Here is a 19,361-nt window from a genome sequence, read left to right as displayed (position 1 = left end):
CACCGCTAGCCACGCTCGAGGTTTCAACAACTGGCAGAGTGTAAAATCCGTTTGCCACACTTCTGCTTACATCATAAACTAAATGCTATTGGCTATTAGGGGCCCTATCTTTCCGTACAGCGCGATATCTTCCGGCCGCCGGACCCTAACTATCTGCAGCAGCTGTGCAGGCCTCTTCCCTCCTCAGGAGGAGGGCTCTCCCCACAGTCATTACCCTCTCAGAAGAATCAGCTGCAGCCATGGTCTCCACTCAGCAGAAAGCCAACACTAGAAAGACTGTGGCAACAGAGACCAAGCTGCCACACGTACATGCAGCGGTCCAGGTCTCCAGTTGCAGGGTGTGTCTGAGCCTCTCAGTGTTATCAGGGGATAGCAGAGACAACATCTGTGTGAGCTGTGAACAGGTTGATGAACTGTTCAGCCTGGTAGAACTGAAAGAGGAGGTAGAAAGGCTAAGGAGCACTAGAGAGAGCAAGAGAGAGAAAGATTGGTGAAGGCATGCCTTGCAAGCCTCTCAAGAAGTGTACCAGGGGAACACTCAAAACCACCTGAAGATCCCCTACCCTCTTTCCATAGGGTAAAAGGGACAGATTTAAGAGATGAGGAGGAATGGAAACAGGTCCCTGCTCAGGGTGGCAGGTGAATCCCCTCCTGGCCCACCGCGCCTCCCCAGGTGACCTTACACAATAGGTATGAGGCCCTGGAACTCGTGTGGAAGGCAAATGAGGACACTGACAAAGGTCCATCCAGAGGGTTGTCTAAAGGGAAGCAGTCAAGGAGTAGTACTCCTGACAAGGAGTAGTCAGCATGGTTTCAGCAAGGGGAACTCGTGTTTGACGAACCTGATAGCCTTCTATGATGAGGTGACTGGCTGGATGGACAATGGGAGAGCCATGGATGTTGTCTGCCTTAATTCAGCAAGGCTTTCTACACAGTCTCCCAAAACATCCTCATAGGAAAAATCCAGAAGTGTGGACTCGACGAGGGGACAGTGAAGTGGATTGAGAACTGGCTGGATGGCAGAGCCCAGAGGGTGGTGATAAATGGGGTTGAGTCTAGTTGGAGGCCTGTGGCCCGTGATGTCCCACAAAGGTCAATACCGGGCCTGGTGCTCTTCAACTTGTTCACCAATGACTTGGACGAGGGCACAGAGGGCACCCTCAGCAAGTATGCAGATGATACCAAACTGGGAGGAGTGGCCGACACTCCCGAGGGCATTCAGAGGGACCTGGACAGGCTGGAGAGTTGGGCAGAGAGGAACCTCATGAGGTTCAACAAGGACAAGTGCAGGGTCCTGCACCAGGGGAGGAGTAACCCCAGGCACCAGGACAGACTAGGGGTTGATCTGCTGGAAAGCAGCTCCGCGGAGAGGGATTTGGGAGCCCTGATTGACAACAGGTTACCCATGAGGCAGCAATGTGCCCTTGTGGCCAAGAAGGCCAAGGGGATCCTGGCCTGTGTCAGGAGGAGTGTTGCCAGGTCGAGGGAGGGGATCCTGCTCCTCTGCTCAGCTCTGGTGCGGCCGCACCTGGAGTATTGGGTGCAGTTCTGGGCTCCCCAGCACAAGAGGGACATGGAGCTTCTAGAGAGGGCTCAGCGTAGGGCCATGAAGATGATTAAGGGAAGGGAGCATCTATCGTATGAGGCCTGTTTAGCCTGGAGAAGAGAAGACTGAGAGGGGATGTGATCAACATGTTCAAGTACCTGAGGGGTGATTGTAGGGAGGATGGGGCCAGGCTCTTCTCCGTGGTGGCTGGTGACAGGACAATGGGTAACAGGTGCAAGTTGAAACATAGGAAGTTTGATCTCCATATGAGGAAGAACATCTTTACTGTGAGGGTGCCAGAGCTCTGGAACAGGCTGCCCAGAGAGGCTGTGGAGGCTCCTTCTCTGGAGATCTTCCAAACCCACCTGGATGCCACCCTGTGCCATGTGCTCTGGGTGTCCCTGCTGCAGCAGGGAGTTGGACTAGATGATCTCTAGAGGTCCCTTCCAACCTCAACCATGCTGTGATTCTGTGATTTGTAAGAATCGGGTTCATTAGTGCGCTTGTGTTCTTGCTGTTTGGTTAGCATATAGACAGGGGATTCAGAGTAACCCTTACCTTTTAAAGATGTTTAATAAAAAGTAAAAACAAACTTATCCAAATGAAACCCACCTAGAAACTCCCTCAAATCGCCATCCCCACCCCCCCAAAAAAAAACCCAAAAAACCCTCAACACCAACAAAAAAAGACAAAGGATTAAGCCATAGAGGAAATAAATTTATGAGAAACTCGGTTGAAGTACATCTTGTGTTTGCATTTTAGCTGGGATTTAACTGATGCTATTGAAATATATTATAAGTTGGGCCTACCTTTCCATCAGTTAAAGCCTGTCCCTCCTGAAGCCTAAAGAACTTTACTCACTTGATCAAAGTCAAGGTTTTATCTTTTTTTTGTTCTAGTGAAAAGATCTTTTCAGGATCAAAAGGAATAAAAGATCTTAAAGGACTAAGCTTAAATACCAGTGCTTCACTGTGCTAAAGGTGCTGATTGTACTTTTTGATTCTGAGAGACTTGTTGCTGTGCTCTTCACTTTTTCCTCTCCAGAGTACATCAAGCAAAAGGGAATCAGCAAATCAGTACCTGCATTTATCTTACCTGAAAAGTCTACCATCCTCTATGATTACCTAAAATAGGTCTAACTTCTTCAGATTTCCTTATCAGGTCTTATATCCCAGTCTCTTTTCTGCTTCATCCTTAAGGAGCTATTTTCAATAGATCTTTTGATTTTTGTATATTCTTTTATCTTTTGTATCATATGAGAGATAGGGAGCAATCCTCAAAACTGCAGAGAAACAGATTATCTTGAACCATTTTTTTCTAATATGCTTTTTTCCCTGCCAAATTATAAGGTAAAACAATCCAAGTCTCATTGGATTCTCACTAAAAGCAATAATCCAATCAGAAAAACCTAAAATGCTTCCTCAAAGTTGCTGAAAACATTGTGGTAGAACACTAAATCCAGTCATGAGATCAAAGCACTGTCAGAAGGTCACTATCAACCAGCAAAGGCACAAAATTTCAAACTACTAGAGAAAGACGTTAGCCACGTATTGGTGGGAGTAGGGTCAAGTACTTTACCACACAATTAGTCTTAAAGATACCAAGCAATAGGAGTGTAAGCCGCTAGGGCATCCAATGAAGTTCAAGATGTAGCACATTCCCTTTTTTACCATATACCACTGTCGTGCTAGCTTGTTAAAGGAGACAGTAAAATAATCCAGAGGGGCAACGACCACTGGGTTTTAGTTAGTTGATTTTATTCACCAGTGCAAGATCTTTGTGATAACAACATCCACTATTGCTACAGGGATGGACTTATCAATTAGTAAATAGTAATTAGCGCAACTAAGTGGAGTACACTGCTTGTCCCAGTAAAATGTTTCAGTGTTTCTTCACCCTGAGTGTATAACGGTCTGTCAAACTTGCAAGGAGTTATGTTGGGGTCAGCCTTGGCAGGTGACGGGGAGTGTCTCCTCGGCAGATGGGGGGCTGAGCAGAAGAGGTGGGAGCTGCAGCCTCGTGGCTCAGCTCATGACCAGGAAGCTCATTGGACGGCCTCAAGTGTGGTTGGCGTGGGATCATCTGGCTGATTGGTTGTATTGCTGGGCTTTGTGTGCTGCCTGGGCAGGGCGGGGGCTGCTCTGGGTCGGAAGCTCTATAAGTGGTGTTTAACCCTAAATAAAGGTCTTTGTTCACCATCTCCAGAGACCCCTGCTCCTCAATACCCCACAAATGGTGCCTGAACAGGGACACAGATAGGCGACAGGGAAGATCCCACGGTGGGGTAAGCTCGACAGGACGGGCGGGGGTGAACGTCTACATGGCCACAACCGTTAAACGGTAAGGAAGCTCTGAACCACTTGGGAGTGGGAGCCTCAGAAGCTCTAGCCACTGGGAAGTGGGAGCCTAGGTGTCGAGGACCATGGGAGGATCCATGACTAAGGAGCACGAAAGGGCGCTGCAGGTTCTGCAGCACATTTTAAATAAGTCTGGAAAAGGGAAGGACATTCAACCAGGGAACCTGATCCAGCTTTTAGAATGGGGTTTGGAAAATTGTAATGCATTAAGCGAGGCAACGGTGTCTGACCTCAGGGCCTGGGATAGTTTTGGAGTAGTGCTGTGGGACTGGGCGACTCGCGGGAACCTGACCGCGTCTTCCTTATTGAGACCATGGTGAATTGTCTATGAGGCTCTAAGGAAGTATGTAGGGACCTCAGCCACCGGGATGGAGGTGACGGCACCCCCGCCACCGCCCAGGGAGGGGAAACCTGTGCCTCTGCGACCCAAGGATTGCTATCCCTGGGTGGAGTGCCGGAGGGAGCCAGGTTTCTGCTCCCCCCCTCCTGATTATCTGAAGGGAGAGGTAGTAGCCGACCCTGTAGATCAAGGCTCAGCGGCATCCTGTTCCTCAGGAAAAGGGATGGAGAACCCCTGGGCCAGGGTGCGGTGGGAGGCACTTCATGCTGGGGATCTACATGTGGGCAAGGTTGCTTCTGTATTATTTGACATGAATACAGGTCCGCAGAACAGACCACTAGAGTATGATATAATTAAGGAAATACGGAAGGCAGTGTCCGAGTATGGGCTAAAGGCGCCGTATACTCAAGCGCTAATTCGGGGAATGTCAGAGAATAACCGGCTAGTCCCTCATGACTTTAAAATGCTGATACGGCTGATCCTTACCCCGGTACAGCAGACGGTCGCTCTTCAATAGGCATGCGAGGCAGCAAATATGAAGGCACTCGATAACATACATGATCAAACAATGCAGGGGCTGAGTGCGAAGATGTTACTGGGGGAGGGGCAGTATAATACAGCTCAAATACAAGCGCACTGCCCACCCGCTGTGCTGATCCAATCATGCAAAGTGTTCCTCGAGACTTTGGCGAATGTCCAAGATGAAAGGGACGCGAAAGTCCTCGAGCCCTTCTCTAAGGTGACTCAGGAGAAGGGGGAACCATACGTCAAATTCTTGGACCGGCTCAAAGTGTCGATGGACAAACAGGTGACTGGGGAAGGTCCCCAGCAATTGATATTTGAACAATTGGCTAAAAAGAATGCAAACAGGGCCTGTCAGGAGGTGATCCGAGGTATGCGGCAAAGAATCGGGGGGGCTCCAACCATCACCGATATGATTAAAGCCTGTCAGGAGATGGAGGATAACTCAGGCTGTTACCGAAAACTGGGAGAAAAAAAAAAAAAAAACTCTTAACACCAACGCAGTATTAAGAAGCAGGCATTCGCTTTATTGCAGCACTGGGTGCACGGGGGATAGCTCCACCTATTGTGCACACCCTAAGGTGTGCTTGCTAAAGCTTTTATTTCTCTATTATCTACATATGCATTAAACTCTAGGACTAATCATGCATATTCATTCTATTTCCCAGAACTAATTACAATCTACCCCACCCTCACGCGCATGCGCCCTCTGTCCCTTTGGTGGTCTCTGGTGGTCTTTTGAGACCTCCTGGTGGTCATCTCGCTGTGTCCACTTGATGACGATCCACAACTCACTTCCATATATGGCCCCATTCTGGCTCAGAGGCCCTGCTTTGGTCCTACCTGCCCAGTTCCAGAGAATTCTTTGAAGATACGGTGGTCCTTATCTTTGTCTTCAACCAGTCTTTGCTGTTTTTGTCCATATTCTCCCATGATGTCCTAGGAACATCTGCTGTTTTGTCTGTATTTTCCAGCGACAACAGCAAAAACGTGTCCTTGGGTGCATTCTCTTCTGGGGTTTCTCATAACAGTTCCCCGCTTTGAGACTTCCAAAGTAAGGTCTCTTTGGGAGTCTCACTTAGACTGCACAGTTCCAGTAATACCTTCTGTTCCTCCTGCAACACCAGCAAGAACAGCACACCATAATTGATGGACAACACTGAACTATTACACAAGCAATAATTATAAGAATTATTAAAATCAAAATAGTCTATAGAAAAAAGGCCAACTATCCATTGAGAAAAATCTCTCCTATTTCCCCTAAAAGTTTATTTAACCATGTTGTTTCCATATCCTTTCTAAGGTCTTGGGCCTGTCGGGCCACCTTTTGAATCTGATCAGCTTATTAAGGTCCTCAGTGACATTAGGAATATGAATGCAACAGTGATCTGAATTTAACTTCAGATACCCACAGACTCCATGTTCTTTAGCTACTAAAAGGTCTAGGGTGAGGCAGTTCTGAAGTGTCATCCTTGTATTCACCTGGATCTGCTTGTCAAGCTGTGAAAACCCTTTCTCCGTTGCTTTTGCTAATGTTTCTACCTGCCATGTAATATTTTCAAGCAGAAGTCTGTTTTCCAAAGCCATAACCCCAGGCATTAAAAGACTTTGTACACTCCAGCCAATTTTAACAGAAGTACTGGGTCCCTGCCAATCATCTTTTTCATTCTCAAAGGCTCTTTTAATTTTTCCCCAATATTGGGGCTTAATAGGTGTTCTTTTCCAAGTTGGGCATAATGTAAGCAATCCCAAAGTTACTGGGATACTTACATTAGTATATGACAGTTGCGTGGTCCATAGCCTAGCTCCAAGGACCCACACACTGTACCCAGGTGCTGGAATGCTGAAATTATCCCATCTTTGAATTTCATTCTTACAAATATGTTGCACTTTAAAAGCCTGCCTAATAGTAAAAGGCAGGCTCTCATTTTCACACTGAGATTGAGTGATATTACATGTAACCTCTTTAGTGTAATTCCATCCTGTTATGTTATTCAATTCTAGGAGATCTATCATACTTATTGGTATTATGCTCCAAGGCAGCGGATCTGCTGCTGAATGAGGTATAGGGAGGCAGGCTGTAACACTTGAAAGCCTGTTCATTCTTCCAAATCCTTTCACTATGCTCATTACCATATTATTCTCCCAATTTATCATTTCTGCTGTTTCTACTCCTCTCTTGTGTCTAGGTATGGGAGAGGAAGCCCTTTGAAGATGGCCAGAGCGATATGTGTAATGAGCATAATGCAGGGGATCTCCTGTATTATTCTGAATCCAATATATGTATTTAGTGCAAGTAGCTTCAATTCTTGGATACCTCACCTTGATGCTGGGCCATACACCATAATCCTTTTATCCCTCTAACGTGAATTTCTAAATGATAATGGTACTTATTGTCTATTCCTCCATCTAAATTAAAGGTAAGATTTCTCCATCCATTACGGCAGCAGTATTCCTCTGACTACCATATCTCAAACCCACTTTGTGCTCCCTTAAATTCTTTACTTATTATGATTATAGTAGCATGATTCCCACTGCTCACTTTTTCCCACATTGTTGTTGTGGATTTAAATTTAACAATCCCTTCAATCCAATTCTGTCCTCCCCCCAACCCCCATAATATAGTCAATATTATTAAACATAACAATATGGCAGTTCCCTTTTCTGGAGATCTCATAGCTTCCCTAGTTTTTTCAGTTTTTAACCCTTCGCAATATCATACGCAAGGGGTCCACAGTACGTTCGCATTGGTATCCTGGGGCCGTTTTTTCCTTGTGTAATGAACCCACGGCTCAATACCCTCTACCTTTACTGCAGTGTGGGCTGTCAAGAGTACTTGGAAAGGTCCTTTCCACTTCTCCTTCAGTGATTCTGAGCTCCAGGCTTTCACGTAGACGAAATCTCCTGGTTGATAAGGATGCACCGGAGTATCGAGAGCAAGGGGTCCCGTCAGGACAATGCGCCGACGAAGAGTTGCCAAAGTCTTTCCTAAAGAGATTAAGTACAACTGCAAGTCTGTCATACCCTTTACATGCATTTCTCCAGGGAGTTCTCGTGCCCGATAAGGCTTTCCATATAGTAATTCATATGGACTAATTTTATTTCTTGCATTAGGTTAGATCCTGATTCTCAAGAGGGCTAATGGTAAAGCCTGTGGCCACTTCAGTGAAGTTTCCTGACATATTTTACTAATTTGTAGTTTAAGAGTTTGATTCATCCTCTCCACCTTCCCCCTTGACTGAGGTCTCCAAGGAGTATGTAGATCCCATTTAATCCCGAGAACCTTCCCAAGTTGTTGTACTATATCAGCCACAAAATGAGGACCTCGGTGAGAGGATATCCCTATTGGAACATCAAACCTGGGTATGATTTCTTTCAATAACACCTTGATTACCTCTCATGCCTTGTTGGTGCGACAAGGAAAGGCTTCTGGCCATCCTGAAAAGGTGTCAATTATCACCAAGAGATACCTGTAACCACTTTGTCTTGGCAGCTCTGAGAAATCGATCTGCCAGTAGTCCCCAGGGGAATTACCCTGTTTAATAATTCCTGGAGGAGGCCTCTTTCTATTCATTGGGTTATTTCTGAGGCATAGGGGGCACTTTGCAGTAACAGACTTTACAATTCCTGTCATTTCCACACTGACAACTGAATTTACTAAACTAGAAACCATAGCCTCACTTCCCCAATGAGTTTCTTTGTGTTTCCTTTCCACAATCTCAGTCATTATTGGCTGAGGGACAATAATTTGTTTCGTTGGGGTCACTAACCATCCTTCATTATTCAATGTTGCATTTAGTGTAGCTGCTAATTTCTTATCTGCCTCACTATATTTAGGCCTTACCTCTGGGAGCTCAATCCTTTTTACCGGTACTAGAGCCAGGATGTCTTGTTCAGCAGCCTCCTTTGCGGCTTTATTAGCCAACCTGTTTCCCACGTGTACTGCTGTCTGGCCAAATTGATGTGCTTTACAATGCATTATGGCCACCTCTCTTGGTCGTTTTATGTCCTGTAGAAGCTGAAGGATTTCTTCCTTATGCTTGATGGGTGATCCTTGAGAAGATAACAGCCCTCTCTCTTTCCAGATGGCTCCGTGAGCGTGGACCACTCCGAACGCATATTTAGAATCAGTCCATATATTTACCTTTTGGTCTTTGGCTATTCTGAGAGCCTGGCTCAATGCCACCAACTCTGCCTTTTGTGCTGATGTATTGGCAGGGAGGGACTCTGCCTTTAACACTTGGGTAGTGGTAAATACTGTGTATCCAGCAATCCGTTTTCCACCTCGTACAAGACTGCTGCCATCTGTGAACAACTCCACATCAGGATTAGTTAATGGCTCATCCCTTAGATCCTGTCTGCTTGAATACACATGTTCAATAGTCTGCAGGCAATCATGATATAGAGGTTCAGAGTCCCCTAATTTGGAATTCAAAAACATTGCTGGGTTAATTGCTGTGGTAGTTTTAAGCTCCACATCATCCTGTTCTAATAGGACAACCTGATATTTCAGCATACGGCTGGGAGACAACCAATGTCCTCCTTTTTGTTCCAGAACAGATATTACCATATGCGGCACATAGACTGTGATCTTCTGTCCAATCGCCAGCTTTCTAGCTTCCTGAATCAAAAGGATGGTTGCAGCTACTGCCTGCAAACATCCTGGCCGTCCCTTACTCACATTGTCCAGCTCTTTGGAGAAGTATCCCACGGCCTTCCTCCATGCCCCCAATTTCTTGGGGGCTGTCCTTAAACCCTTGAGGCAGCACTGTCCAAGTGAGTTGCATTTTACGTCCGGTAGTGGGGCTCTCCCACTCAAAAGCAAATATTGCCTGACTGTTTCTGTCAAGGGGTATGCAGAAGAAGGCATCCTTTAGATCGAGCACAGTGAACCATCCATGGTTCTCCTTTAAATTTGCTAGTAAGGTATATGGGTTAGCCACTACTGGGTGGATATCTTGTTGTAGGGTACGGCGCTCGGAAGATCTCGCGATGTACGGGAAGAATAGGGAACTAAGGCATATGCCATATTAGGTAAAGAGCAACGCTTATTGGCTATATAGGCATGCTTCCGCCTTTGCTACCTTTATAAGATCCAGCCTGCGTATATTAAACGCCATTTGCAGCATCCTCATATTGGTGTCTGTGCTCTTTGGCCCAGGCACGGGTTGGACGTGCCTGGCCGCCTCGGCAGACGGAGTCGATTGCCAATGTCAGGCAACAAGTGGTGACCCCGACGTGATACTCCGAGGCGGCGGACCGCAGGCGGTCGAGGGATCCGCGGATCATGGAAGTGATAATCAAGGTCGTATTATCGTGTGCTCGTGAATGGGGATTTCTATGAAATCGAACGCAGTTAAGAGCTGCTGAGCGGCTCCTTGAAGAAGGGGCGGTTAACAGTGCCGGGGAAGTTTTATTCCCCCAGCACTGGCAGAGATGTACCACCGCGTTAACGGAATATGGTATGTCTAAAGGGAGTGCGAAAGATCTAAGGACATGGGGAGTGATACGGCAGGTCCTCCAGAGAGCAAGGGAGGAGAGGGAGACTTGGAGGGCAGCACGGGAGGCGCTCGGGAAGAGCGAAGCAGTGGGAGTGCAGACAGAGGCTGATGAACAGACCCTCTGCAAGCTTTCGATCTGGTGCAGAGAGAATGGGTTCCAAGCCGAGCCCCACCTAGTATTCAAACCCAATGTGAAAGTCAAAAGCAAAGTGGCCATCGGAGCCACGGCAGCCTTTGCAAGCACTTCAGGACCGGGACCGCCACGCCACTGAAAACCGCTGGTGTTTGGAGATCCATCGCTAACCCCCCCGCCCGTGCCTGCCTCTGTGCCTGCACCTGCGGCGCCTACACTGTCTGTGCCCCTGCTTCCGCTTGTTAGATCGCCTTGAAAAAAGGAGAAAGGGGGGCTGGGGAAGAGAAGACGAATGAGATCAAGGAAACTTATGTTGCTGAAGGCTTGATGAAAGCCAGGAGGGAGGTGCAGAGGAATTTGATCTGTCTTTAAAAGTGGGGGTTGAAGAACTGTAATGCTTTAAGTGAGGACGGAAACCGTTATTAGGGCTATTATTTCTATTTGCTATGTTCATCTCTATTATGTGTTGTGTCCTTTGTATATTGATGCCGACACGAGGTATGGTTGAAAGGCGGAAATTTGTATGATCTGTAGAGTCATAAAACTATTGTGCAAAATAGGATCCAAGACCCTGAGAAAGAAGATGTTTGCCTGCCCAGGCTGAGCGATAAGGAGTGCGGAGGCGGCTGCCCAGCCAGGCTCAGAGCCGACCTCCTCCAAAAGCAGCTGAAGGCGGCTGCTCGACCGGGCTTGTAGCCAACTTAACTGCAAACATCCTCTAAATTAGTTTGAAGGTCAAACACCCGAGAGGGAGGGAGATGAGAAAGGCAAGACCCTCAGACTGACGACTGGGACAATTTACTGACATGTGCACCTGCGCAGCCAGGAGGGAAGGTTATGTGACTGAAGGCAGAGTTTGTCCGCCCCCTGGTCTGCCTGCTGGCACGTACTGGCCCTACGTGGCAGGATGCACCGGGCATAAACAGACAGTGCAGAGAGAAAGGAGGGGTGAGACTCCTAACACTGAGACCCACGTTGTCTCTGCGGGGACGCCCGCTGAGTTGGGAGCCTGTCAGCAACCCTCTCATCTGCCAACTCAAGAGAATGTTCAGTCTCAGTGTCTTGCCGACAAGTATTACCTCACGAGTAATTAGGCATACTTTGCTTCTTTAACGTGCTTTCACCTGAATAGCCGTAGCCACTTTGTTCTGTGTGATTATTGCCGAATCCCAAACCCATTCGCAACCTAATTGGCAGCGAGGATGGGATTAGGCAATTGAAACAGTGGAACTCACTAGTGGAGCGCACAGCTACGTGAGGTCGTGCCACTGGATGGAAATTGTGTTTGCGCTGTTTGTATCTGTGGTTTTTAGATCTTTATTGTGTAATATATATATCAGCAGAGAGGGCTAAATAAGCACAACAAGAAAGTCCAGAATTTGAAAGTGGGAAAGTCAGGAATAACTCAGACTACGGCGTCCCCCCCCACCTCCCCCGCCCACCCACCCCACCGATGGAGGACTGGGAGCCGTACTCTGACTTGTATCCTTGGAAAGAGACTAGGGAAGTACTTCAGCATGGGAAACAAGAATGAAGCGACGGCCAAGCTCCAGTGCAACTGGCACGGAAGGACCTGCAACAGTCCTTACAAATTGTAAAAGCCTCAATGCTACTGGAGCAGGCGCCTCCTTAATATACAGAAATCCCAAGCAATTTCTGGGGAGGAAACCAAATTGAAGCTATGCAAACATAAATAGAAATGGAAATCGAGAACCTTTCAAAATGATTTGGACATCTTAATAATCGATTTAAAAGATTGTTTTTTCACCATACTATTACATCCTGAGGACCATGACATAGTGGAACATATGAACCAAACGCTGAAACGCCAGCTACGAAAAACGAAAAATTGGCAAGAGCAGAATATGTTTTAAAATTTTGAGATTGCCCCAGGATAGCCTAGTCCCTCTGATGGTCAAACACAGGGCTGGGCTAAAGGGAGGCCTGACAGAAGTAAAGTCGGGTCCGTGTAAGGTGATGCTGAGAGACTGGAACACGGGAAACTGGATGGGACCCTTGGGCTTAATAACCTGGGGAAAAGGGTATGCTTGTGTCGTTACAGATACTGGAACCAGATGGGTGCCAGCAAAAATGGGCGAGACCTTGGCTGGAAGCAAACTCGCATACATCAAACGTAGCAGGCAGGCAGCTGGTACCCTAGCTGTGGAAAGTGCGAGCCTGCAGAAGAACAACATGGGAGGAAGAAGTGTTACTGTTATTATTAGCTGTATATTGTGGCTTTTAGGAGGTAATATTACTTTTAACGCTATTATAGAAGCTGATGCTACTTTTAACACTAATGGATATGTTATGCTACTTAGGCGTATTGTTAATTATACCCAAATTAAGAGTTGTTGGCTTTGTGGGACAGCGGATCAATTGATGCACTGGTGTTAGGTATTCCTCAAAGCAACTGGACAGACCTGAATCCATATAGCCTACTCAATACATCATATCAGTGCACACAGGAGAATGTATGGGCGGGCACGCCAATAGCCATCATGCTGGAGGAGGCGCTGCAACAGCGCAGCACCACAGCCTCCATAGTCCATGTGAGAAGTCATGCCAGTATACAGGGATATTATCAGGAAGGCAACAATAAAGCTGATGCAGCAGCCAAGGGTGTATGGACAATAACACAAGCTCGTGCTATACACGAGCACCTCCACATAGGAGCGAGAGCCCTCGCAAAGCATTGCAACATTCCCCTTGCAGCAGCCAGGGATGTGGTAGCCACTTGCCCGTATTGCCAACGATCGACTCTATGGGGTGCTGGGGTGAATCCCCGTGGCCTAAAGGCAAATCAAATCTGGCAGTCAGACTTCACATTATGCCCTTTATTCAAACCACGACCCTGGTTAGCAGTTACAGTGGATACATGCAGTGGACTGATCATAGCCACACAACACCAGAGGGTTACTGCGCGTGCAGCTCACCAGCATTGGATAACGGCTATAGCATGGTTAGGCGTTCCGCGAATAATCAAAACAGATAACGGCTCCTGCTTCACAGCCCAATCTACGCAAGACTGGGCTGACAAATGGGGAATTCAACTGCAGCACGGAATTCCCCACAATAGCCAAGGACAGGCAATTGTAGAGAGAGCAAATCAAACCCTCAAACAAAAAATCAAGATCCTTGGGGAGGGGGAAGGTCATACCCAAAGAATTCCCAGTATGAAGCAACCAGAAATTTTGATGCGAGCGCTATATTCGCTGAATCATTTCATTCGTGGAAATGAGAACAAGGCACCAGTGGATAAGCATTGGGCGGTCGCAGCTATAGAGGATGGGCCCCCAGTTCTGGTCAGGTTCCCAGAGAAAGGGATATGGGAGTCTGGGTGGAACTTGGTAACCCAGGGAAGGGGCTACGCGGCCGTAAGACAGCAGGAGGTAGTGAAATGGGTACCCGCAAGGTGGATAAGACCGAACCTCAAAACTCATGGCAACTATGAGCTTACCCCTACAGGAACGGCTGGTGGGACGACCCCCACAACCCATACACCTCAGTGATGGAGGATTCGACTGGACCCCGACCTACTAAGAAAGCACCTTGTCCGGTTGAAAAGGAAATATTGGAGAATAGCAAAACAAACGATCGACATGGCAAGACGAGGAAAGGGTCTCTTTGCGTTATCCTGCTGATACAGGTTGTATGGAGTCGACCAGGAAACACAGAATCCTAGGCCCGACAATGGGCGAGGGCGAGAGGCGCATCCCATTATTGCCTCCCCACCGGGGTGAAAAAAGGGGAAAGTCCTGATCTCAACCTGTATTGAAAATGTTGCAGTTTGAAAGCCGTAGTGGTAATGGTGGTGGGGGGGGAAGGAGGTATCAAAAAAAAAAAAAAAAAAAAAAGTCCGATTGCCCCCCGCCAAACAAATAGTCGAGTTCACAAACAGTGTGATTTATTCAAGTGCAGCATTTACAAAGCAGGTTTCGGATGTTAGTACAGGAAATTCTCTACTAGAGCATGGGGTTTTTAGCTAGCTCTGATGTACAAATGTGCAATCATCACTCACCCCAGAAAATGGGAGAAGACGCCTAGTCTTGAGTCTCCTCAGGCAGCGTCCCGGCGCAAGGGGAGGGAAGGGGGCTCAGCCTCTCAACTGACCCAGGAGTTACAATGAATTCTTCCCTCCAGACTTTTCATCCTTAGTTCACCTTTTATACTTTTCTTTACATTCAGGTGGAGCTTGAGTGACTAAAGTCATACTTAACCTTGTTGTTGATTGGTGGAAAAGTTTCTCGCTTTCATTTAAAGGTACAGTCAACCGAAAATTTAAAGCGCATGCTCAGTGAGGGGTGGTCGTACCTCGGAGGCGGGTAACTTCTGAGATGGAGGTACGGTTTTCACATTATAATGAGCAAAGTTTAAGCAAAGTTCATCATTTGCCACTTTTGCTGGCTCAGCACCGGACTTGTTATCGTATATCTCTCATTAGACAGCCACTGTGCAGCTTATCAGCAGCCCAGCACAGGGAGTGCAACAGAGTTCGGCCGTGGAGCTTTCACCCCGCTCCATCCTCCGTTACTCCCTGTCGCAGCTGCGAGGAGGGCAGATTGCGTTGCCCAGGGAACCGTGGAGGAGCAGAGTCCGTGCATACCAACCATCCTGGAAGTGGCAACTGTGCAGCACCCCAAGCAGGCCTCTGTAATGCCAGAGCTGTGTGAGGCCCTAGTTTTCCTCTCAGTTCCTGCTTTCAAACAATTCTTCTACAAACGCTCCTTCCACACAATCCACTAACATGCTTTGCTTTTGTAAGTTTTGCGGCTCCGCTAACAGATAACGCTTTATGCAAATTAATGGCACAAAGAGCAGCAAATCTCACAATACTGCCTAGTGGGACAGTGTATGGGGAATCATGGTCACCATATGGGTCATATGTTAATGTGACATACCGCTCCCATCATGTGAATTTCACAGGGTACCTAGAGATAGTCACTCAGAAGGCTCAGAAATGGGAGAGAAAGATTACATCAGACCCCTCTGCCACCTATGAAAGTTATAATACAATAAATATAGGCAGAGGTGTGGGAAGATTTAGTTGCGGGGATGATGAAGGAAACAGGGAGTGGATTATACCCGAAGACTTGTTTAGACACTCAGGTACAAGATGGACGAACGGTACTATAATTCTCCCCACCTGAAACGTTTCCTGCTCTAGCGCGCTATGCTTGCTGGCTGCTGCATACCTACCACCAGACAAAATACCCCCAACCCTTGTAAAATTTTTGCCCCCATGTCACCTGGTGTCTTTTTACCGGGTAATATGAGCGAGGCACCATTCCTCGTCCTGGTGAATGCTAATATTACTTGCCTCGGCCCGATCTTAGGATCAACAGGGCTATACAAAATTCAAAGCTCGACCTGTCACTTGTTGCGGACGAATAAAGCAGTAAACACGTTGTCTCAACAGATAGCGGCAGGTTTTAGGGATGTCAACAAGATACTCAAAGCACATCACGAGGCCATCAACGTAATCTTCGAGATTCTCCAGGTGGGGGGAGGCCGGTCCAGAACATTCAAAAACCTAACATTTTGTTGCCTGACCACAAAAGACTACGAGAAGATCGGCAAGAGGTCGGAGGCCATTCAAAACGTAGGATCAGATCTGCTACAGGTGATAAGACGTAACCCAGGAAACTGGAGATGGCTTGAGAGCATAGGCAACAGTATCTGGACATGATTACTATCCTGGCTCAATTGGATTGATTGTGGAAGCTTGGGTTGATTATCATTATGGTATTGATTGGTGTCTTTTGCGGCATGTCTATTTTGTCATGTATAACCCACTATGTATTGCATCAGCTACGACGCTCACAGAAACAAGGCAGTCACAATGTACGCTATCAGCAGCTTGTTCAAAGTAGTGATATTTAGGATACTTAGATTAACATGGGGAGGGGGAGATGTAGGGTACGGCGCTCGGAAGATCTCGCGATGTACGGGAAGAATAGGGAACTAAGGCATATGCCATATTAGGTAAAGAGCAACGCTTATTGGCTATATAGGCATGCTTCCGCCTTTGCTACCTTTATAAGATCCAGCCTGCGTATATTAAACGCCATTTGCAGCATCCTCATATTGGTGTCTGTGCTCTTTGGCCCAGGCACGGGTTGGACGTGCCTGGCCGCCTCGGCAGACGGAGTCGATTGCCAATGTCAGGCAACATCTTGTACAATTTGATTTATTGCCCTTAAATCTTGAACTAATCTATACTGCCCATTAGGTTTTCTCACTGGTAATATCGGTGTATTATATTCTGATTCGCATTCTATTAACAACCCATACTTCAGAAACTTACTTACTGTACTTTCTAGGCCCTTCCTTGCTTCCAATTTGAGGAGATATTGTCTTGGTCTTGCCGGTTTAGTCCCTGGTTTTAGTGTAACCTTGACTGGGAATTCCGCCCATACCAGGGGAGTCACTGCATCCTCTACTTTGATTGGGATCTTTTCCTCCTGCTTGTCCTGTAACACAAAAGCACTCGCCTCCATGGCTTTTGATTCAGGTATCAATAACTGCACATCCCCATCTTTAAAGATTATTTTCACCTCTAATTTGCTTAATAAGTCCCTACCAATCAAAGGCTTAGGACAGTTGGGCATATATAGAAATTGGTGAGTCATCCATTGTTTCCCTAACTTGAATTTCAGAGGTTTGAAAAAAGGCCGTATTTCCTTGTTCCCTGCGGCACCAACAATGCTTACAGTATCAGAGCTAAAATTTCCTTTACAAGTATGAAGTACAGAATAGGTAGCTCCTGTATCAACCAAAAATTCTATTTCTTCATTCCCCAGTCTTAATGTAACCAGAGGTTCAGCTGGGGTTGAATCCCCCGGTCCCCCGTCAGTAATCTTCATCCAATGTCATCAATTTGACTGCCTTCAGAGCAGGGTCCGACTTTCCTGCTTGTGGACATTCGTTTATCCAGTGTCCCTTTTTCTTGCAGATTGCACACTGATCTGCTGCCAGGTGGGGCCCTTTAAAAGGAGGTGCTTTTCCCTGTCCTCTTCCATTCCTGGATTGCTTCTGTTAACGGCGCCCCCCCCCCCCCCCCCCCCCCGCCCCACACATCTTCCTCTTGGAAAACTTTGTACTTGTACAAAGTACATTGTACTTGAGCATTTGTACTTGAGCGAATGCAGCTGCTGAGACTGCAGCGTTATGCTTGTTCTCTACTTCTTCTCTGTTATTGTATACCTTATATGCAGTCCCTGTTAACTGAGATATTGACATTCCTAGCATACCATCCACTTTCTGAAGTATTTACTCTTTCCATTCCTTAAATCTGATACAGGCATTCCCCTCTGCTCCCACTGCCTATCACAGTGTTCTGCTGTGCTCGGGTCCTGCCTGCAAACTCCATCCTTCACTTCCTTCATCATCAAACCCACCTTTGCCTACAACTGGATTCCATCCTTTACTTCCTTTATCATCAATCCCTCCTTTCCCAAGAGACCAACAATTGCACATCCTCAGACCATCGTCCACTTACAAAGTCATTCAAACATTTTTCTCTACTACTGCAAGCCAACAAAGTTGACACCCCTTCTTTTTGTCCTCCATCATCATTAACACATTCAAATCAGCTTCAAATCAGATATCAGCAATTTACATTTCTTTCTCGTTTCATGATTATCTCTCAGAGAAAAAAACAACAAATCTACATTTCATCCCACTTATCCACTTTTCCTCCCTCCTGCAAAACAGCATGTTACAAAATTGTGTTACATCTTAAATTTCCATTCTTTGGCCTCTTTTCTCGATCTTCCAATGATCCACCAATGATTACAATACTCCACAAGTTGTTTTCCAAGTAAGGGGATCTCCCCCTACTATTTCCCAATGTTTTAAAATATATCCCAGAGGAGATGGTTTTCAAGATCCCTTCCTTCCGGGAACAAATATTACCCATTAGGTTGATGCGTTATGGGTCTGCCCCCCGCTTTCTCGTATAACAGTCACCAAATGCAAAGTTCAGACATGAGCAACCGACACGAGAATACCGATGCCGCTCTGAGTTTTAAAACATCACAATTAACCAATCACCGAATACGAGATCCAGACGAGGAAACCTGATACCGTTCCAAGTTTCAACACCACACTTATCCAGCAATATAGGCCTGATTTTAACCCTTTGATGGAGCTTTAACACATAGGATCCTGATTTCAACCTTTACCCTTTATGCTGCAGCTACCCTGAAGCCCTCCCTGCGAGGCTTTCGCTTCATCTGACGGGCGAGCTTTTCAGCCGACCCCTTCGACCAAACCTGTCCCTTCCCTTAGGTATGTACCTTTGCCCAACCCTGCAAAGCTTTCGCCTTGTCTTATGGGCAGGCAACCTTTTTAAGGATCCCTTTATAAAGAAAGATCCTTTATAAGGATCCTTTATAAAGAAAGGAATGCCTTTACCTTCCCAGGGGTCTTGCTCAGAGCTCTTTGGTCCGGGGATCGGAGGTTCTCCTCAAGAATCCCTTGGTGCCGGTGGGAGGTCCTGCGATCCCACGGATCCGTTGAGATTCAGAAGCAGTGTCCCATATGGGTCACCAGAAACTGTCACCGAAAACCAGGAGAAAAAAAAAAACTCTTAACACCAACGCAATATTAAGAAGCAGGCATTCACTTTATTGCAGCACTGGGTGCACGGGGGATAGCTCCACCTATTGTGCACACCCTAAGGTGTGGTTGCTAAAGCTTTTATTTCTCTATTATCTACATATGCATTAAATTCTTGGAATGATCATACATATTCATGCTATTTCCCAGAACTAGTTATAATACACCCCACCCTTGTGCGCCTGCACCCTCTGTCCCTTTGGTGGTCTCTGGTGGTTGTTTGAGACCCCCTGGTGGTCATCTCGCTGTGTCCACTTGATGACGATCCACAACTCACTTCCATATATGGCCCCATTCTGGCTCAGAGGCCCTGTTTTGGTCCTACTGCCCAGTTCCAGAC

General features: G+C 46.8%; 1 pseudogene; it reads left to right on the top strand.

Annotated features, from left to right (window-relative positions):
• Positions 1–239: 239 nt before the first annotated feature.
• Positions 240–19,361, top strand: part of LOC148592859 (uncharacterized) — a 66,287-nt pseudogene continuing 47,165 nt past the window's right edge.

The sequence above is a fragment of the Tinamus guttatus genome, unplaced genomic scaffold, assembly GCF_059628265.1.
Source record: "Tinamus guttatus ecotype Peru unplaced genomic scaffold, ASM5962826v1 Tinamus_guttatus_pri_ptg000498l, whole genome shotgun sequence".
Lineage (NCBI taxonomy): Eukaryota > Metazoa > Chordata > Aves > Tinamiformes > Tinamidae > Tinamus > Tinamus guttatus.
This window is presented reverse-complemented; position numbering and strand designations above follow the sequence as displayed.